The 24,968-nt window shown below is 31.7% G+C and overlaps 1 long non-coding RNA gene across 1 annotated transcript; it reads left to right on the plus strand.

Annotated features, from left to right (window-relative positions):
• Nucleotides 1–14,659: 14,659 nt before the first annotated feature.
• Nucleotides 14,660–24,642, plus strand: LOC107885038. The gene is made up of 3 exons (XR_001680292.2): nt 14,660–14,848; nt 20,596–20,742; nt 23,742–24,642. It is a non-coding gene; the product is annotated as an uncharacterized LOC107885038 (long non-coding RNA).
• Nucleotides 24,643–24,968: the final 326 nt, after the last annotated feature.

Genomic DNA, 24,968 nt, shown 5'->3' on the forward strand with positions numbered 1-24,968 from the left:
TATATTGTACTCTCCCTCTTCCTGCACAGCCAGAAGTATTTCGGCGGAGGCCATTTGTATAAAACTAATGTTTTTCGTTTTCATTTTCGACAGCCACCGAGTAGAATTTTAAATGGCGTGATGGTGGTGATTTACGACCTTAAGATATTATAATATAATATATAAAATAATACCATTTAAACATAGTTATAAAAGGCAGCACTAAGTTAACTGTTATACGTCATTCTATTTTATGCGCAAGAGCAAAAATAACGTTTAATTTTACGTGTGCTTTCTTATGGAAATATTTCCTACGTTATCTATACTAATTGTTGATTTTATGTTACAATAGCTTCTTATTTTACCGGCGCGCTGAAGCTATAGAAACATGAGCCTCAGTCTTAGAGCGTGGAGACAATTTCCCTTGGTGTATTTAAACAGATTACAGACAACGATGAATCGATTACAAATATTTAATAGATAATCTTTAAAATCGCCACTGATCGCTAACGAATTCCTGATATTAATATTCATATCAAGCCGGCACAAAATAACGCAGACAATATTGTCTTAGTTGTGCGGTGTCGTATTGGGAACGTCATACTCCAAATATTACATAGACCGTACCCTAAAGATTAGATACAATATTATAGGTATTTTAGTATCCATCATAAACTATATACTTATAATAAAAATATACCTAAGTGCTTCATTATATTTCCATCTTATAGAGACATACATCAAACGTAAATGCTCAATTTAACACTGAATATAGTTTTAGACGTTTGTGGCATAAGATAATATTACAGCATTAGGTACTTACTATCAATAATAGTTTATTGTTACACAATATTTAATCTAATTTAAACATTTAACAACATTTTATCGCATTAATGAAATAATATAGGTTGAATGACTTGAAAAAAAACTTAAAACTATTGGCCATTCGCATAATGAGCTCGACAGTATATTTTAGACTTCAACAATACATTGTACAATAATATTAGTGTTTTATTAATTATCGTCGTTGGACGCCTCACTGTACCTAATAGACAATGCGCTGCTTTCAATTCAAAGTCATAAATAATTTACTAGATAAAATGGCAGTGACGGCGCTTATACGCGCGATCATAATACCGTTTAGTAACATGAAAAGAAACATATTATAAACTGATTAAAACGTTACGAATATATAATAATATTATACTAAAAATACTAGAATAATATGTGCGATTGAGCACGACGATTAATAGAATAAATTATGACTTATTAATAATACGCATTCTGGCATTCATAATATTATTTTTGGTATACAACATAATATGCATTCGAATAGTAGTTTTGAAGGTATATTTTATGAACATAAAATAAATAATTTATGCATAGATTAATATCTTTGTAACTCTTTAATTTCACTAAAAATAAACATGTAAGGGGTTTTTTCTTAGTTTATGTATAGTGAGCGGTAACACTTTATAATATTTAGTTCATATGTGCTTTGTTTATATAGGTCATAGGTAGGTATAATTATAATCAATCATTAATGCGTTAAATTGGTTTGAGATATTTTTTTTTACAATTTTATCCATTGGACTTTTTCGGAAGAAACACTCGCGGAAATAATATTTTATTTATATATTTGTAAACGATTGTTAACATGATATGGTTAATGGCATTTTATTAAAAATTATTTTAACTAATACTATACGACCATTTGTATTACGATAATTAAGCATTTGAACCATTATAATTTTACTTTTCTAGTTGTTCTAAATTATCATAATATAACAATAAACCTAAAAAAATTATATATAAATTCGATTAAATTAATGTACATTTTATTAAATGTCTAATATGTTTATTAACATTAATACACACGAAATTTTAAATACTAATATGTATACAAAAACCTAGCATTAGCTTATTACCATCGGTTATCGTATAATATGAAATAATGAAAAACATTTTTATTTTCGTTTACAAATTAATAATAATAACGCATTTTTAAATGTATTTTCGATACTTTATGCCCTTGTTATTGTTTAATCGAACTTTTGTTTGATCTGTGGATTATTTGAAAATGTAGTTAAATAAAATATTTAGTTATGGGCGGTATGTTGAATTTATTCTTATTCTTGATCCCAACGCCACAATATTATAATCTTTAATCTTAAATGTTATATTTATGTAAACCTATTTGATTGGTAATAAACATGTTTTAATTGAAGATGATTATGTATAATATGTTACATAATACTATAGACTATAATACATTAAAGTATTAAACGTATACACAAATTATTTAACATACAATTATCGTGTTTGAATTATATTTGTGTCTAGGTATAACTGGTACCCCCTGTAAACTGTGACGAATATAGTAATTAAAATAACTATTACAGTATTAAATTATTATTATCTCTCTTTGTTTAAGTCCTGACTAAACTTACAATGGGGTCATGTAGGTGCGCTTACATTTGTATTCATCCACGAAACGGCTAAACCGGTGTAAATATAATTATTAAATTATTAAATAGTGTGGTTATACATTTATTTATATATTAATTGTAAACAATATATTATAATTATCCATAGGTATTATCTCAATTTAAAAAGTAAGTATATATTATAGGCATAAATTAATAACCTACGAGGGTCTAATTATTATGCCTTGTAATTTTTTACACCATACAAATTTACACAGTACTTATCCTAAACAGTAGTCTAATAGAAAACGAAATCATCGCTTACTTTAAAATTATCAATCTAAGTCGTGTGCATTATACTTAAGATACTTACATATTATCTACATATTTGAAGACTTCTTCCAATACTAAATTCTCATAAAAAGTATTTTGCGCAATATTCAGCCACGTGTATTCATACTAAAATTTGTATGATTATAACTGTAATATTATGCGTGCCGTCATATTGATATTTGCAGGAATTTTCTTCTGGTTCGGAAGTCCGCAACGAAGACGCGTTGGGTCGTAATCGAAGACGGTGTTGTTAATAAATAAGACTCCAACTTTGTTGTATTTGCAAGTTTTTGTACTTTTTGCTTATTGTATATTTTTTAATAGCTTAAATTAATTTTATGATTTTACGAATGAAATACCAAAAATGGTTATTTTGCATTTATGCACATAATGCACTTTATGTGGAGAATTTTTAATATTAGGAACATATTTTTTTTATTTTTTAACATATTATATTTAATAGCATCATTATTAACATAAACTAAAATTAAATAAATTTTTAGATCTTGTGGCCATGTCATGGTTTCACGACCAACAATACATAGAGTCGTATTTATTTTATGATATTACACGCGTACCTAGGTATATCGTTTATTGATTGTATAGACGACGCGTGATGAAGAGTATAGAGACACTGTAGGTGTACTAGTATAATGTAGTTTGAAAAAAAAACCCAATAACGTGAAAAAGTACAAAAAACTCGCAAACCCAAAAATTAATAAAATTATTTTTAAGTGCGTATCTAAACGTTTTCGTTTGCAATTGTATATGCTCCCGCGATCAAAGCTCGAGCCCGACACATAACACGACGACGACAACTGACCCGCGACGACACACTCGGCCGGCGCTATTACTCGAATCGCGGTGTGCAGAAAGACTTAAAAAACCGTTTGCTAAAATATAAAAGATTTATGATGCCCATTGGTGTTCACACAGGACGCGGGACAAGAGGTGTGTGCGTGCACAAAGTGTGGGAAACCGATGGACGATCGCGAGCTGCGTGCCATCAAGGCGGCGTTAATTTTATGCAGGAATCGAAGGACGAAGGACCCAGCGCGAAGAAGGACTCGTCACACCCGGGGAACAAGTGCCGCCGCCGGTGAACCGGTCGAGCGACGGAGTGAGACAGAGGAAGCGCCCGTTCGGGGTGCCGGCAAGCGGACGGCGTGCAACGGAGACAGTAGCTCGGCCGTGCAAAAACCACCCCCTCGCGCGCAGAGACGCACAAGCGTAGGCGGCTCCATACCTGCAGAAAATTCCCATGGGACCGGGTAGCAGGTTATTATTATTATTATTGTTGTTGTCGTTGTGTATTATTATTATCGTTTATCCGCATTATTATAATATATTACAATAAATCGCTGCCGCCACGTCTGCGTGGCTTCTGCTGCTGCTGCTGCTGCAGCGCCGTTGTTTTATCATTGTTTGTTTTCTGCAGAGACGAGCAGCAGCAGCACCTCGACTCGACGATTTTCTCACAGTCGTCGTCTTCTCCGCCCGCCAATACCGAATCGCGTACAAGTACCTAATATACCTATAACCCGGTCGTCATTGTCCGATCGAGATGACCGCAGCCATGATAATATAATATTATCATCTATGATATCGCAGTCTGCTGCCGCACCTCATCCGTGGAGTAAGATACGTTACTTACAAGAATATCGTTCGAGTCTACATTTATTATTTATTACTATTACCTATATTAAGTATAAAGTGTTCTAACGCTGTCGTGTATTTTTTTAAGTGATATTTTTCAATGTTTTCTTCGCATTAAAAATATATTTTTACGTCGTTTGAAGTACTTAAATAATTCACTACATTTTAATATTATACGGTTTTCGCTAAATAAATTAAAACCGTAATTTCCATATTTTGTTAAAGTACGGCTATTATAATCTTCGAGTTTTAAATTTTTTCTAATGGTCCTTATTTATTTTCTTAAAATTATTATATTTTATTTGAACATATTATTATTAGTGAATATGCAAACATCGATTAACGAGTAGTAATTACTACTTCGGTTAATCGTTTGAAGTTTGGACGGCAATTAGGCTGTACAGCAGACGGGTACACATCTTCTTTAAACGTATTAATAGGTACAGCATATTAACGCGTCTTACACAACATAACTTATAATTTATAAATAATAAATTATAGTTCAACTTTCGATATTTTCTGGAAAATATTCTGTTCCATAAAACATTATAGGTAATATGCAATAAAAAATAAGTTGCGCTTCATTAAAATATTTTAAATAACTAGTGAAAAATAGCTAAAAAAAAATCAATTTTTTCCGATAATATAATGATGTTATTTAAGTTACTTTAAATTGTGACGGTAAAATTTTTTTCTGAAACTCAAAAAATATACAGGGAAATAAATTAATTGCTTTTCACGACGATAAAACAAAACGTCCTGCGTCGTAATAATATAATTTTATGTATGCTTTTTTGTAACTTTATCAACCACTCTGCACACCGTGACCGGTAAGTGATGCGCGAGACTGCAGGCACGATCGGTGGTGTTCCGGGGTTTTCCCCACAACCCCCTTCGAGTATGTATTATTGATTTTATTCGGTTTTCCTATCAGACAGATTTTATTCCTGTTTACGTGGACGGACAGACACAAAAAAAACGAGCACACCGTTTTTAAAATTTGCCCAGGGCAACAGTATCGTACAGCAATTTTTAATTAATACGTCCGCACGGCCGAGTGCACAAATCTAAATATATACGATAGAGTGTACATACACTATTATAAAAATAATTAACGTTCAAATTTAACTTTTAATCACGATGGTCTATGTAGTTAAAACATTTTTTTTTACTGCAAATACCTTCAATCATTTTTTATTTTATTTACAATAAACAATAAAAAAAATACCAAGTTAAATATGCTTTTAAATTAAATAGGTAGGTATATTATATATTCTGATTGTATTTAATGCATTCATTAGTAAACAGTTTTCGTTTTTAATTATTTATTACCTAACTACAGTTAAAATGTTTTAAATCATAACTCGGCTAACTCGATTCAGCACGTGGATCTTATAAGACATATCTTTATTAAATTTTGTATTTTTCAACATAATAAAGAGTATAAGTATTTATTATTAAAAAATGAGAAGGTACCTAAAAAAATTTATAAAAATATTACATTGAAGCTAAAAATTTAATATATAGTAAAATATAGGTACCAACTTATACTGCATTTACGTACCTAATGTACATGAAAATACTGGAGAAACTCCATATCCTAACTTTAATCATCATGACTGCAGTATTGTCCATTTATTGAACACAAATTATCTAAAACTATTGTCAATATTCAAAATTCAGAAACACTTCATTTACTCATATGTTTGCATAGCTATGATAACAATTATAATTATTATAATATAATACAATTTGGTATTATTTCCTTGTATAAACTGCACAGTAATACAATTTTAAATTGTAATATAAATTGTAAAGTTGTCTTCGATACAGATGATATAGATTCTTACCTAAGTCTTAAGAACCGTATTATATTATATTATACGATATATTATACGTATCTTGCAGCATAAACTTTTTATGAGTTGAATGTTATTAAGTAGGTATTCAAACAGTAATAAGTAAGTCTAATGGCCGTATTCACAGTCGATGCTTAAGAATAAGTATTGCTTAGGTTAATTTTGATAATTTAAGAAATAAAAAATTGTGATTATAACTAAATAGCAATGCATAAGGTAGGTTTCGAATCTCGACCAATATTAATTTAAGTAACACTTTTTCTTTTCTTAAGCCAAAGTCTCGTTTTATTTGAGTCATAAGTATATCCTAAGCAATACTTATTCTTAAGCATCGACTATACTAACTTATTGCTGTTTGAATTCTTAATAATATTCAACTCATAAAAAGTTTATGCAGAATATAATATAATAAGATATATAATATTATTATTGCGTTTGCTTTATAGCTATCTGCCTATCTCAGATTTTTAAGACACATAAAAAAATAAATAGGTACTTTAAATCCATTGAAGGATCTTACAAAATCAAAAGTAATATTTTAAAGATAATAATTAGAAAAATATCATTTAATGGTGGGGACAAACACGTTGCAGGACACTTAATATAGTATACACTTCAATATTGCATTATAATATATATTTATATGTATCGATTACACTGTAATTCCTTGATTATAGACTTCACCAGTATTATAATATTATTATACAGAAAGTTCATAGTGACACCGACACTGCCAGAAAACAGCTCCGGACATGACATATTGAACCGTAAGTATATAAATTATTAATACCTAAATATTATTATTTTTTTATTCACGATATCGTTTCGATAATATTCTGTCTGCACGATATAGGAACACACATAAACACACATAGGTACACATGCGTTTTAAGTACGTACACATGATATCGCCTATATAGTGTCCATTATGATTTGTTGTTATTATTATTATTATTATGCTATAGCTACTATTATACACGATATACACACTGACCGAGCTGAAGTCGCGATAACAATCTCCGTGCTAGTGGAAACTTAATGTCCTTTCCTGTTGGAAATCGCGTGTCGGTTCCTCCTATACATACATTAGTTTGTATACGAGAGATACACAAAGCACACTCGCCCGCGTCGCATACGCATAATGTCCACTTCCGATGTTCACATGCAAAACCCCCTGAAAAAAACACCAAACAAAAAAAATAAATAACATATAATATAATCTAGTAATAAGGTCACAGGTGTCCTCGTGTGCTGCAGATCTTGCGATAAATAACGTACAATAATAATTCCGCGCCGTATATAATTTTATATTTTCCTTAATGTGGTTTTTCGTGTTTTCGAATTCGTGTTCGTCGCATTCGAACAATAAGCGTTTCCAACACCGCCGACCTATCTACATGGCTACAATCAATCTATAATACTCGTTACAAGCTCGGATATTTGGGTGGATATGAACACTTTTTTTTTGATTAAGTTTTGATTAATAATTTTGAAATGTTTAAAAGGCCACACTTTTGTGTGCACCACAAACATGAATCTTTTCCGCAGTCCCCGGAATAAGAAGAAAAACTATTTTTGTCTGTGTGAAAAACAAAGTTTAGAACATTTAAAAATTAAAATGTCATTTATCAACTAATAAGTGATGACAACTTTTTTTCTAGACTATACTTAAATGTTTTTTTAATAAAATTCATAAAAAAAAATACCTAGCCCTTTCCCGGTTCTTATGGCCATCTACAGTTAGGGCACATAGGTCTATCCATCCATGAGCTCAGTGATATAATTTCGTGTACCTGCAGTATGGCTGTATATTATACTATTACAACATGTTCGCAAACGAGCAGCAGTCCTGCAAAACGTTAATTAAAACGCTGCAACGAATCGCGACATTTTGGTGATTAGTATAATATTATTATTGTTATAGACGCATATATCGATTAGGCATGCCTATATACGCGTCACACATTTGAATATTTCTCGCGATCCAAGTAGATTTATCACAGCAAAATAGGCTTACCGGCTCTGCGCGTTTAATTTATATATTTCATAATTTTGGCGGGAATGTCGTTAATTTTTTTTATTCAATTAATTCGAAAACGAACATAAGCCGCGATTGATGGAATCACGCGCATTTTCAAAAATTATTCAAGATTATGAACATGTTCATTAGTAAAAACGTGGATAAATATTAATTGGTTGATTATACAATTACGGAAATCTAATTCTTTCTAAATCCGTTTTTTTGTTATTAATTTATGCGACTGCAACATGACAATATATTATACCTTACCTTATTATATAAAGTTATACATTACCATGTACACTTATATGCACAACGGTATTATATAACCTTAACTTCGAAACAATTTCTGTCGTTATACTTATAAGTTATGACTGCAGTATTTGCGCATCTATCAATTAGGATTTATTAAAAATTGAGAACAATTTTATTCCAACGATTTTTATAAATTATAACTTATAAGTGATAAAAATTCGTGAGTTTAAATTGTTAAACATTGTATTTATATCGTTTGTATTTAGTGTTTTAGTCCATTCATGTTATTTTCTACGCTAATTCGTTTCTTATTATTGCAGTTTTAATATTTTAAGGAATATTTTAGTAATTGTATAGGTATAGTAGAATATTCTATATAAAACTACTATACAAACACATTTTAAACGATCTTTTAAAATACTGGTCGAAATAGGTCGACACTAAAATAATAATTAAATAACTTAGAAAAAATAATTTTTGACTTTTTAAGTACCGGTTGTTGCGCCGCATTTATAATTTGGTGAATATGTCCATACTATATTATGATATTACACTATAAAATTGTGATATTATTTATTTATTACTAGCTGATCCCGTACACTTCGTTGCCCATCAAATGTACCAACTCTATATGACTCAAACTTTGTTCAATTCGTTATTTAATATTCGGTGTATGGTGTATGGTGTTCAAAGTTCATCTTAACTTTTCCGTTGCCCGGAATTAAAGCAGTGCAGCACTATATTATCAGGTAGGCAATCTACCTGCGGTAGATCGCGGACCCCGTGCTGTTTGTACGTAAGTGTATGATTTAACTCTAAAGTACCAAAGGTATCAAAGTTATACCAAGTTTGTCATATTCCACCTATGGTGGATTAATATTATAATCAATTAATACAAAATCCTAACCTAACCTGACCGTACTAATATCAGATGAATAAAAATAACCAAATTTAACCATTTTTAAATTAGTCTGTCTTCTTCCCAGAGGTCTAATCTACACACAAACATTCATTCATATATATATATTGACAAAAATAATAATATAAATCAACAAACATGCCCGATACTCAATATCAACCAATAATTAATAATACACTGTTGTACTTTTTACATCCAGATTTCCTACTTTTCCGGTGAATTTTCCTAAAATTTTCTTCCGTAAAAACCTTCTCCTGGAAATTACAAACATACTAAAAAAAAACTTGAGCCAAATCGGACCAGCCGTTCTTGATTGATGAGGCAACGACATTTTTCACGCTCCATTTTTATATATATATATTTATATAATCGGGTATGATGCCCAGTCGTAAAATGTAACGAAAAGTACGTCAAATTAATTTATAAAAATAATCAGGTATACATAACGAATATATTACAAATGTCAAATACGTGGTGAATGTTAAATCCAATTATTTATAAACATTTGTTATAATCTGAGTAGAGTAGGGTGCTCGTTGGTTAGACGCATCATTCGATCAATTGGATTATTATTATCATAATATTATTGCTGTGAAAATGAATGAAAAAGTGAAAATATGCGGATCTAAAGGAAAGATCAGGATCAACTTTTGCAAGAATCCTACCGAGTAGTTATCAACTGTCCATCCGCTACAGTATCACAACGTATTAAAAATTTAAATCGTTTTAATATTATGCCTATCTATAACATTTCGTACACCACGTGATAATTTATTTTTATTTTTTTAGAGAGAGACAGATATTATTTCGGTAGTTACGATTTTTCAACACCTGTTTTCGTTGACGTGCGTGCGCGTACCGACTAATAATGTACAAAGTGTCCATTTCAAGGTTCCATTATAAAATAATATATCACTCTGCACCGCACGAAAACAGTTTCGATATTATATTATATACAATCTGATATACTTACGGGCGTGTATCGCAGTCCTTACTTTTACAGGTTGTACATTTCCGTGTTTATGGATTATACATATATGTCGATAGGTAGGTATACTATACCTAGCCCTATATTTTTCTAGAATCTAGTGTTGAAGTCCGCAAACGTACAAAACACGCGTGTTCCTGAAATGGAGAGGGGTTAAGAGAGCAGTCACCCTGCTGCAGTAGACCAATTTTTAATCCATACAAATAAATGCATTTTGTCTATAAAATAGTAATGATTACGGTTTGATTATTATTATTTGCTGAGCTATAAAGCAAAATGTCCCTAATTCATTAAATTAAGAATACTTATTAACTTTTATTACCTAACTTTTATACGACGTAATCGTTGAGTTACAGCACCCCCTTCCTCCCCAGAAAATAGTCTAAGGACGCCCGTGCACACAACGTGGCACATTTTAAATCAACGTTTAATACTGCGGTTTTCTAATAAACTCAACACTAAAATAATATCAAACGAAGTCAGTAATTATAGCTATGAAATAGTAATAACGAAACATCCCGATTGAATATTTTGCGAATTAAAGACAATGTTATCGTTACACGCGCATAACATACCTAATAATATTATTAATATTATGGCTATAGATGTCGTATCGTCATATCGCGGATTATCTTATTATAATTACACATTGCACATATATGTATATAGGTACCTTCGTCAGCAGATACAATAATTATAATATTATGGACATGTCGTTTTACAAGGTCTGAGGCGCGTAATAAGCGTGTCTGACATAATATTATTAAGTACCTACAATAGGTACCTATATGCTCGCGCCAAAGTCGTTAATAAAAATAGGTAGGTACCGTAGGTAGACAGGTATGTTTTCTCCGTCGTTGTCAGTTATGCAGTTGTAGTACTCACCTCCGAATGTTATGCTGTATTTATAAAAAAAAAAAATCAAAACGCTCTTATATTATTATAATATGATCATTATTATAATCCGTTAACTCGATAAACGTCGTAAATATTATTATTTGAAATACCTGCGCGCGGTGATACATCGATTACCTACTTGCAGCTTTATGAGATATACCTATAAGCGCGCATATCGTAAACGATATTATTATTATTAGTAGTAGTAATACACACATATCATTATCAGTTGTCACCACGTGACATTTCGTTAACCACTCGCAACTGCCCGCGAGTATTATAATATAGGTATATTGTTATGCTTTCGAATTGTTCTATACTTGGATATACATTCGTAGTCTACTCGTGTCGAGTCGTCAACGCCAGTTTGTCTTCAAAACGGGATTTCTCTCAGGACGGTCTCTCTGTCGCGACGGGTGTACACTGCTGCAGTCTATACGTATATATTAATCATGCGTACAGTACTACAACAGTCCGCAGCGGTAGATATATAAACAATAAATTAACTGTTAAGTAATTTTTAGTAATTACTATTGCATTCATATTATTGTGTATTACATTGCTGCGCACAGTTCAGCGGCAGCAGTACAAAATATATACTTCGGTAATATTAAATGATCGTTAACGTCGACAGAGGAGGAAGGGGGAAATAACCGAATCGCCCCGTTCGTGTGCCGGGCCGGAGATCGCAAGACAGAGAAACGTCTTTCGTGTGCTCGGCGGCTGTGACGGCTGCTTATAATATTATGCTCTTCGGCACACGTCTAACGTACATCGGGCCATCCGGACCGTGACGCGCAGGAACGGTTGTACGCGTGGACGTCGTATTATTATTACTGTTGTATCGTATACATTTTATAATTATTCGTAAAGAGTATTGTAGTTGGCGCGTGTCCAGCCAGGTGCAGGATTGCCGAGCCAAGGCCAAGAAAGGGATGCGATCGTCTTGTACGCATGCACACTCCTTTAAACGACGGTTGGTGGTTGGCGTTGTGCTCGTATATCGTGTGTCATCTCAAGCAAACCTTATATCCGGCGGGAAGTTACTTCTTCGTACGATCATAATACAATAATAATTGGCCACCGATGACGAGCAATTTATTCGAAATCGAGACGGCACGCGCCGTTACATATACCTATATTATATCCACACCGGTATAAGCGTCAGCCTCGGCGCGGTTTTATAGGAAATGAGTTATAATCAAACAATGTAGGTATATTATATAGTTGTATAAAACACAACGTGTAATAAGCTGTGCTCGGTTTACCTATTGTATTTACTACGGTGATAACAGAACTGCTGCATTCTTCAGTTAACTGTATTATATTATAACCCCGACGGCATATTGTTGTGTACAAGTAGGTACATTCTCAGGGCTGGTCCACACTGGCCCACTGACCTACTGTCCTGTAGGATAGTGTGCCCTTGTACTACGGGGCACGGGGTTCTTCAATGATAAGCACCAGGGGACCATAATTACGGGATAGCACATTTTAAATTTTTATTATCTTCAACTGTAATTTCTGAATTGCATAATAATTTCTAATTTTATAAAATACTATGATTCGATCGATACTCCTTGGTAATATATTATTGGTGTAATCACAGTTGGAATTATGTTATTTTCATGGTAAAAATGCTAATTTCTCCTCTGAACTTTTCTGAATATGGGGCCTTCTATAATAGGAAATTAATAGGCTTTTACAGGCCTATAGTCCGTCCCTGTACCTCCTTTAGTAGGGCTCTAACCTATACATATTACAACGTAGGTATACAATACTAATGAGTGGCAGCGCGAAGACAGTTTTTCGAACTACTCGAGCTGACTTAAGTGGGTGGCGATCGGTCGTGCAGCATGATTATATAATGTACGAGCAGAATAATAAATTATTCTGAATCGCATAAAAATATATCTATGTACCTATATACTATGTTTATTCGCTGATAAAGACGTACAACAGTTGAACAGTTGATAACTCCTGTCAAATACCTGCGTGGAATAATATGGGACTATATTATAATAGGCACCTTTTAATCTTACCGGTTCTGATTCGGGTTCCAGTCGTTTGCAAACATTTCATTTACTCTCGATTCGTATTATTTTTATAATATTGAATATATACCCTTATAAAAGTTATAAAATACTATAATACAGCCGCCACTAGCTGTTAACTAATATTATGCTTATAGACATGGCTGACAAAAATATGCTACTTCCGTTATTGTTGCGTTTAACTCGTTTTTTTTTTTTTTTTTTATCACAAATACAATTTTTTCTTCAACTCGTCGCATCGTACACGGACACGCCCGATGTAAACGTGTGCGTAGGGCATTAAAACAAAATGTATCGACTAGTCTGCGCGTATATGTATACATAGCTATATAGGAAATATTTCATTTGCGCGCGCGCTTGTGAGTATATAATCAAAAGCCAACTCTTGCCACCATCCATTCCCCCCTCTTACCGTTTTTATAACACACGCACACACATATATATTATATAATATGTGATGTACCTACATGTATATATAGTTCTATATATTCGATTTTATTTCCGTTGCTTTTTGTTTTTTTTTTTCACCCGCATCTATATACAGGTACGTCATAATATATATATTATTATTACGAGTGTACGTATATTCTGCAGCTCTCGTTTTAATGGAACGTCAGCAGCGAATAAACGGACTTTTTCAGGAAAAGTGTGTGTGTATGTGTGTATATATGTACGCTGGCTGCGACGTATTATATACGATATGTAGTGTATGCGCTCGGGGTCGTCGGTCAAAAGGAGTGGTTAAAAAAAAATCTGCTCGTTGCCATGGATATTCGCCGGGTCAAATACCCGGGAGGCTTTTTAGTTTTTAGTTTTGTTTTTTGTTTTTTTTTTTATGCGCGTCCGGTCTCATCCCCGGCCTTTTAACCCGATCCCCCGCCGGCCGCCACCCATCTGCGCCCAGCCCCTTTTCAACTCTTCCGCGTCTCTCTACATAATATCGCGTATACCTATACTGCTACAGCATATACTCGCCTCGCTATATATATATGTATACGTTGTGTGCATAATAAAAACAATTTCAAACGTTTCAATGGCCGAAAACTGTATAGTGGTTTTATTTTTTTTTCGTTTTGGGGTTTTTTTTTTTGTTGAACGCATCCGAAACACGCCTAATCAATCGCTCTGCGGCGTATACTTGTCTGAATTTCGTACTTTATTCGGTTTAAATATATTTATATTTTTTTTCCACAGATATAGCGTACACATACCTATATATATCTACTATATAGTCGAGACCGGAGGCGCACAATTATTATTCAACCAACACATTCCACAGCTATATGTATATGTACACCGATCGATACGATACATAGTAACAATAATACTCGTAATAAAGCCGAGCTCTTGCAGAAGCGTTATATTATCTGACGACGGGGAATCATTAAAAACCGTTAACGTCACATACAAAAGACAGCTGCGCCCGCCACTGGACCGACGCGAATAACCGAAAACGAAATAGGTAGGTACCTGGCATGGCATAGACATATCAATATAGTAATGTAATATCTATGGTACCTGGTACCTATACATTTTACAATTTTTAATACGTAACCGCGTAGAGTTTTTTATCACAAGAAAAAACAATTATAGTTGAGTTCAATTTTAAACAAGTTGTAAGTTTGATAGTTTTTTTTTAGGTTTTTTTTAGTTGATTATTGTGCACTCATTTAAAATAATATTTCAAATCGTTTCGCACATTCCCTCGTAGTCTTTCTCTATTACTCACACTATTTTCCAACCTGTACATTGAGATTGCTTGCTGCAATGCAGCTAAGCATCTTAAACTAATTAAACAAGTTTTGAGAAACTTCTAGTATTCTTACCACCTAAAAACTTAAAATTTAATTCACACGCTGGTATAAGACCTACAATTTTGAGTATTGCTTTCATCTATTGGATCCCACCACCATCAAAACAGAACGACGTGTTCATTGTGAAGTTTTCCTGCTACGTATAATAATTAATCATCAATATTGGTCACATTACTATTGCACTCTCCTGTATATACTATAAAATTTAAGCTTAAAATTCCTAGCTCATCACACCCTTGCACAATCATGCATCAAATATACATTACCTTAATAAGCTCATAAACGATAAAACTTATTTTCCAACTTTTTTATTCTAACTATTTTTAAAATTCCATCACTCGTCCTATCGTCCTATACATGACAATCAGCTCAATGATGTACACCTTATAGATCTGCTTTACTCATCATATGAACCTCATCGACATTATAGACCGCTCTTTATCTCATCTCTGAATATTCGTCAATTAAATTGACCACATAGTTCTTGTTTTTATAATTATTAGTTTCTATTGCATAGATAACAATACTTATCTTATTTCTATATGGTTTAAGCGCCAGTGTTTAAACATTTAATTTGGATGTTTTACATTAATTGTAATTTTTATCTATAATTTTAAATAAATAAATATTATGTGATGTCACGGGGACCTGTGTATACTGTACAATATACAGTCGAGTCGCGATAACTCGAAAAACTTGACAGCTCGACTTGTATTTTATTCCCCTAGAAAATGTTTCCCTATAAATTAGTTAGATATTATATCGAATAATACATATCTGAAAGTGAATTTTTATCCCCCTTCAACTTCTAGTTATCGAGACTCGAACGTATATCGATATGAAAGGATTGTATAGGATATCAAATACTTTTTTCCCCGATTGAACAATCTTACGAAGCTGTAATAAGCCGTCATATTTAGTATTTAGTATTTATAAATTATAACTAATAATATATTTTTTTAAATTCTTTAAAATATGTTAGAAAATTGATTATTTTCCATGTTGTAAAGGAGAGGGATGTTGAACCCCCTATGGCCTTGACCATAGTATGCAATACTGTACAAATGCATGTATTATAATATAATATATCGTACTATTTTGATATTGCAGGACTATGTGCTATCTACGCGCAGGTTACGCGAGCGTAGGTATATGGTAGGTTTATCTGCATGATGATGACGATATCCGAAGGGCACCCGAGTACTCGACCCTCCCTAAACTACGAACCTCTACATCATAGGGATGTACATTGTACATTTTATGTTTGTACATAACTGTACCTACACGTGGTATGAATCGCCACTTCCCTTCACTGTTTTGCGTCTGAGAATGGTTCCGCGGTCGCGGAGCACGCCCTTTGTTTGAACGCCGCGAATAGGCCGACCGCGTGTTTTAAACTGTGTTCTACTGATTTTGTATGTGTTTTGTGTATGTTACAATAAATATTATCGTATACGTATTATTATTGTAATAATCACGTCGAAGTATGTATATTAAACATTTATACTGTATAGGGTACTTAACGCATCTATAATAATATGATATTATGATGTACTCGGCCGTTCCGTCTGAAGAGTATATTATGTACCCATATATCTATATTGTATTAACATAATGTACACACTTTATATAATACGTGTATCGTAATATAATAATATAGACAATATTATAACAACGATAAACTGTATAAACACTCGTATATTATGTTATTAATAATATAATAGCCTAAAAATGTCCTTAAAGTTAAAAAAATGTGTACTAAAAACAAAAAAAAGTCCAAAATATGCAAAATTAAAACCATATATTTGGACTCGTTGATGATCAAGTGACATTTAGTGCTAGAAAATTTATATCAGCTGTAAATCATAAAAAAAAAACAGTCAAAAAAAGCATTTAGTTAAAAACTAGTTAATGTCCCCATCTTTGCCATATGTACTTATATCGTTTCTGTTAAATGTCTGCTACAACAGTGGCAAATCGGTCTCATTATAGTATATGTGCCATCACTCATCAGTATAAATTGGGTGACGGTAAAAATTTGAAAAATATGTAGTTACTATTTTAATTTATAGTTCTACCATGAAGTGTATGCCAAATCAAATAATAACGAATAAGTAAATCTGACGCACACGAATAATTATTTTACTGCATCATTTTATTATATTACGTGATTCATGATTATTTTAAACAGTGCACAAAATTTATGTTCCGTATTATTAAACGCGCTACGATTAATATAATTCCAAAAAAAATTCTCAATGACTTAACATACGTAACGCGTACCTACCTATATTATATTAACCGCCTTTGTCCACATTATAAATTATTTATGAAAACAAAAAACACGTCCACTCGCATTAACCTACGTAAATAATTAAAATTCGTTATTCAACCGGTAACATTTTGGTAAAATATTAAGTACCTAATACAGTTATACCTACACATTTTTAATCATAATATTATTGTTATTTGAGTTTCTAATCATAGCGATCAATATACCCAAGTATAACGTCTGATACTGGGTTGCATAAACAGTTTATTAAATCGAACGGTTCACTTTTCACTAAAAGTTTAATGGCCCAACCGTGGGCCACTAAATCTTGTTTAAGCTCACTATTGATTCATTAATTATTAATGTTTCGTGCAACTCGCCATAAGTCTTAATACCAAACTGCAGTTTTTTTTTTAACTATTACAATTTTCGATATTAATAACTGCAGTATGCACATGTCGTCATTTTTGTCCACGCAGACTTACTACGGCGTAGTTTTGTGATACAAATCGATTCCGGCAGTAAGCTCATAGTTATGCTTCATTGTTATAGACCGTCGCGGGTCCGTGTCACCTCGCGGCGGCGTATATTACCGGAAATAACGAGCTCACCATCGTCATGTCTGTATTAATTCGAAACTATCTGAAAACACGCAATAATGATAAGAACTACATGTGTCCATTTCAGACCTGCCGCCGCATCGTCCAGCCCTGTTGCAGTTCAATTAGGCTAAAAGGAAACTCGCGGTCCGTTCTTTCGTGACCACAACACCTAAACGGCGCTCTTCCCCTCGGAGCTGCCGCGTAGCACAAAGTCGTCGCCCACACAATTTATTATAATATAAACAGCGTACTACTACAGTTGTAGTTATAGTCGCATACACCCGTCCAAGAACTATTTCATCAAAACAACAAAAATAATTTGTATGCGACAGTGCTCGTGTAGTATAATATTATATATGTTATATATAACGATGATATCAGAGGCGCCGCGCCATGATATAATAATATATAGGTACTGTATATTTTAGCACGGGATCAAAATTATTTTGCTATCCTCTCCCGCCCCACAATTCCTCTCACGAATGATGTAAGACATAGGTATATAAAAACCACGATAAACCCAATATTATAGTTTATAATAAATAAAGAAACGATTAAATACATGTATAGTACATGATAGGATAATTTTTAACATGTTAAAATGGCATACTTTAACTATGAATTTCACTAAAAATAAATGTCTACCAATAATTATTATTGTAAGATTTAGTATATTATTATGATTTAATATTTTCACGAAAATATACACGATTCAAGTCCACAACACTGTGTGTAAGAAAATTATGGAATGTACCTTTCTTTTTGTTTTTTTTTTTTTTTATTTTGAGGAAATTATCCCCGCCCGATAATATTATAATACAGTAAACAAATACGTTCGTGTGCCGTTTCAATTGCGGTCGCGGGCGCAGCACACCGTAACGCCACCGTGTCCGCGGAACAATTATTGGGTATTATAATATTATATAGTCTTACGGCCGTGTAGGCCGGTTCCGACTTCCGGATTTCACAGTGCTAATGGTCGTAGCTAGGTATAATACGTCGTATGCGACGGGGACAATAATCTGGACGCGTAGGTCGGAGGAACTTGTGGTTTTTCGCGTTTCCGGTACGGATTCAGGATATCCTGAGACCGGTTATACATATATATTTTTGTATTATATACAATTCACATATTATAGGTGTACAATACGAAATTAAAACGTGGATTTGGTCAAGTGATCACTGATCGTCGTCGTTATCGTCGTCGTCCTCGTCACGGTATGTTGTCGGTCCGATCATCCGCGAAGGGGTTTGTCATGATATGATATGTATAGTTATTTGTTTTACCTTTACCTTATATATATATTATATTCTTTTATTAGTTTCAAAATTTAAAAAAAAACGGTTATAAAATCAACGACATTCTTCCGGTTCGTATTATTGTATGTATATAATAAACAGACATCAAAATAAAAGTATTTACGGTTTACAGCTGTCACTATAATAATAATATTATAATATAATGCCACCGCGGGGACTTGTAGTTTGTTTACACGCGTTATTATAACATAATAATATGACAATAATGCGTGTATTTAAAATGGTAATTTTTTTTTATTTAAAACAACAATAAAAAAGCAGCTTATCAAGTTTTTATGAATTTACCATCTCGACTAAAATATATCATTAACTATTTATTACATTGAAGTACCTACTCCCAATTAAAAATGTAAAATGTAAAACAAAACATTTTATTTTAAAACTGCAATCGTCCATACTTTCAAAACACCTATAAAGAATTATTTAGTAATTTATTTTAAAAACAAAATTACAAATTTATTTTTATTTAAGCTTCTTAAAAGCAGGGTTTAAGAGCAATATATGTTTCCTCTCTCCGACCCATGTGAAAAATAGCTAAAACGCATTCATGTAAAATCGTATTTTATGATTTTCGAGTAATTTTAGTATTTTATTATTTTATTTATTATTTATTGGATGAAAATGGACAGTGGAAGAAGACGGTATCTCGTTTTCAGAGGAAAATAGCTTCGTCCGTTATCTTATCTACGGTGGAACGTTTTATAGGCTGTTCCCCGATCCCCGCCGACCATGTCGTTTCCAGTTCATTATATTACCTTAGTCCGTGGGTATGTCATGCTCTCAAAAATATTGTTCTCCATCATTTTTAAAAATTTTTGCTAAGATTATTTATAAAAACTTAAAAAAAATCGAATTCGGATGAATGCGTTTTGTTTACGTAGCGTGTGCCAGACAGATAAAACCAACAAACAGTGCGCTTGACATCGTCAGATCCTCTTAATTATTAACAGGTTATACGGCATAAATGTATATAACATACATTAAAAAATGTACCTATCTATACTTATGACTTATCTAGTTATCTATACATGTAATGTATGTCGTATGTGTAACGTATATACTAACGTGTGTTGTATGTACCTATATCGATATGAAAACTTACAGTTTGTAAGTCAATGATATTATTTTAGTTTTTCGAATACGCATTTTAGTATAATATTCATCGTGTTTGATTGAAGTTTATTTTGACCTTTTATTCTAGCATATGCAGGAATGGACAGAGGAGTCAACGTCATGTCGTCATTTACTAAACAGCGGGAGAGAAAACATTAAAAACTATAGGTACCTGTGTAATAAAAGAGGGTGTCGACGCACACTTGCACTACGCCACTACTTATCCATATTACACGTATGCACCTATATTCTATAATAATAAATAAAATATAGTTTATAAGCCATAATAATAAAATCATTTCGAAGAAGTATAATATCATAATAGGCACAAATGCAGGAGTGTGTTGTTTCACTGTTTTTTTTTTTTTTTTTTGTTACTTTAAAAACTATAATAATATAATAATTAACATTTAGCACTAAACGTGTATAGGCGAGTGAAATAAACTGTGATGCAAAAATTTTATGATAAACAACAAGTGTACAATCATATGTACCTATGGTGGAAAAAAAACAACAATTAGTAATTAAAATTATCCAAAGCATTTGTTATAATATTCATCTCCTGGTGGCAATTAGGCGTTTGCATTGAAAACATTTGTTTTTTATTCGTTTAATGAAAACAATATAAATGATTAATAGTACCTGCACTCTGCAGTATACATAGATAAATTCGTTAAATATTATAGTCGATTACCATTTAACTGGGTATCAATAATATTTTATGAATATTTACGATTTTATTCAGTAAACAATTAATTAATTAATAATAATGATAAAACAACATACAATTAAATTTTTACATTAAAAATAAAAATAAAATTGCAGTTTATTAACGAATTGCATTTTTCAAACTCTTTATAGCTTATAGTTTAAAATAATTATTTTATAAATTCTATCAAAAGTATTAAATACTTTGATTTACATATATTTATTTGTCAGGTCGTTCAACAGATATAATATCTGTATAATGAGTATAACAGTAAACACTTATCATCTCGATTAGGACTTATACTGACGTTTTTAAAATATTTTTTTTATTTAATAATAATTTTCAAATTTCGTAATTTAATAGAAACGTATGTTCTTATTATTATAATACATTATCTTTAATATTATACAATATTTATACGCGGAGACCAGTAAGACATAATACAGCTATTGTTGCGTTGAAAAAATTAAATATAATATCAGCAACTGGTTACGCTTACGACTTATAATTTCCATCTTACCCCAATCTCTACATATATTTATGGTGACCAGATATTAAAAAAGAAAAAACAGTACATAATAATATAGGCTAATATATATTATGTGCATATATATATCAATATAAATACCTAACAATATAACATCAACTTAAACTCATTTATTTATTTTGAAACATAAATATGCATCACAGATTTTTAATCTTACTAAGAGTTAAAAATAAAATATGTGTTTTTATATAGCTAAACTCATGTGACTTTCATGAAAAACAAAACTTATAATAATAAATACTTAATAAAAAAACAACTTTAGAACTTTTAATATATTTTAACTCAAACATTTAACTTAATAGGAAATAAAATTTAATACCTACATTTACAAGGAACTAAATTAAAAAAGGAACAAATATTGAAATATCACTATTTTAAATATTTTTGAGAACGATGAATTTCTTTTGGTATTTTTTGATCCATTTTCAACATATTAAACATTTCATGACACGATTCATCAAAGTTAGTATATACCTGCATAATTGATTTTAATTAAGATATTTCTAGTTGTGATTTTTCAGAAGTCGAATATTTATTGATATGTAAAAAGAGCCTTTCAATTGTTGCATTGGTCCCTGGAAGACATAAAACAAATTCACACAACTTTTCTAAATTAGTAACTGGAACAAGTTACCCCTTCATAAAACGAAAAAATTCTAACCATCGATCTTCGGTTGAAATATTATTTTTATTCCAATCAGTAAGTTTTTGTTTTGTTAAATACAATTTTAAGTGACCAATTTCATCAAATAATTGATCTTCATTTAAATTTGTACCTAGAGAATTCTTAAATGTTTCACAAGAAGTTGTTATTTGGTTCCAAGTAACAAGGTCATGCAAACAAATCCAAGAAAATAACTTTATATTGTTCATATTTGTAGACCACTTATTTAAATAATTAATACAGCTAGAATAAAATTGCTCAGCCTTTAATGAAAACTGATCATACACATCATTTTGAATAACAATGCTTTAACTTTACTAGGTAAAAATAATTCTTCTCTTCTATGAGTTAAGATGTTAAGAAGTTTAAAATACTCTAATGAAGCTTCAGTAGCACATATTTTATCACCTTCACTTTTTAAGATTGCTAGATGAAACAATGATGAATTATTGTGAATAAACCAAAACCAAACTTCACCAACTGGGTTTTCAAAGAACTCCTTTAAAATTGTTGGACATTCTGTAGACCTAAAATATATTTTTAACGGCTCAAACATTTGTAAAATCCTTTCGACAGCTGGCATAAGACTTAGAAACCTTGTTTTTGAAAATGACAACATTTTTTTGTATTCTACTTCCACAGAATCACAAAATGTTTTTAATGTACTGACTCGAACAGTGCAAATATAAAAATACGTATAAATCTTTACTACAATGACTTCAATATCAAAGGGTAATATATCAGTTGAATTTTGAATACAGTTATTTAAAATATGAGCCACACATCCAACACCAACAATAGATATAGAACAAGAATTAGTTAATTTTTTAAACAAGTTATTTTTACCTTGTCTATTTGGCCCACCAAAATTTGTGTTGGTGTTATCAGCAGATAATAGATTGTTATTATTATTCATCGAGATAGATCTCGATGTTATTATTTTTATATTATTCATGAAGACTAGTCTTCATTATATTATTATTCGATATGATATAATATGCCACTCCACATCGTTCATCTATAAATTCTGCTTCAGAATATGAAACTAAAAATGTATGTACCTACTCAATCAAAAAGTGAAATAGGTACTTAAAAATCATATTTTGTCTAATAACTTTAAATAATGGTGATAGTAAAAATATTTGCAAAATCATTAATAATAAGTATACTTCTCGATATAAATAGTAGGTTTTGTTAACTGCTAAAAGGAATCACTCTGCACGGATAACATCATTTTTATAATATTATATAGTTGTACCTACACTTGTACTGCAGGTATTCTATACACTTAATTAAATTTTTTTTTTTTCATAGGTGAAGATTTCTGTAAAAATTCGCTCAATTATTAAGCTTGTCGGCGCTGAGTCGTCGTACACTATGATGATGATTATTATTATTAAACCTGCACGTGACGCAATAATTGCTTTCAGATGCGGCGATATCCGATCGAAACGAATTATTGTAAACCTACCTACGATACACTATACCGAATATTGCTGTCACGTACATTTAATTGTCAAAGAAGACCGGTGGTGCCGTTGCATTGAATTATTAATCATCGCCTGACATGTGGTAATGTGATCGCCAAACGTGATAACGCCGCTCACCAAATTACCTTAATGCTCTATGTGTATACGACCCTGCTCGGGGTTTTATGGACTTTGGGTGTCAACGTGCCGTACAAGGAGGGGGTGGCGGGCGGCATGTTACATTGTCCTAAGACCGCGAAATGTGTGTATACCATACCACGGTATATAAACGCACACACACCTAAATACATAAAAAAGGCGAGTCGCTTTTAAAGTCGCCGTACGAGTGATAATTAATTACAAAACCGTATCTATTTGTTTTAGGCAACGAAAACGAAAAACTTCATTAATCTAAAATATATATATTATACGCCGTGCTGGCTATACAACTCGTAACAGCTGCAGTTTTCAGTAATAATATTATTATCTTTTTTTTTTTTTTATCATTATAGGAAAAAAGGCTTGAAGGTATCTTTACCCTATTCATCTTATCACGCAACTTATTTTAACTTTATCTTATAATTAAGGTTTGTGATAGCATTACAATAGAAATATTTTATATTTTTTTTACTGTTAATAACTTTTATACCATACCTGCGTATAAATTGGTATCGACACGGATGTTTTAGTAATATTATTATTGTGTAGTAAGTTAGCCACCGCGAGTCTGAATAATAGTATGTATACAAATAAAAATACTCATAATAGTATTATAATATTATTCGTCATAAATGTACTCTTATATTATATTAACTCATGTTACTATTATTCATATTGTTTTTTTAAGCGCAGGCCCATCCGTTGGTAATTGTATCTTTTACATCAGTAAATTATCACATAAATAAATAATGCCTAGTACTTATATATAATGTAATCTTAATCGAATTCCATAATATTGTCGAGTATTATATACTACATTACAATAGTGAGATTGACATAATTATGTAAAATATCTATACCTATAAAGTATAATAATATTAAAATGGTGTATAGTGTATTGGTGTTGTTATTA

This window comes from Acyrthosiphon pisum, chromosome A1 (assembly GCF_005508785.2).
Source record: "Acyrthosiphon pisum isolate AL4f chromosome A1, pea_aphid_22Mar2018_4r6ur, whole genome shotgun sequence".
NCBI lineage: Eukaryota > Metazoa > Arthropoda > Insecta > Hemiptera > Aphididae > Acyrthosiphon > Acyrthosiphon pisum.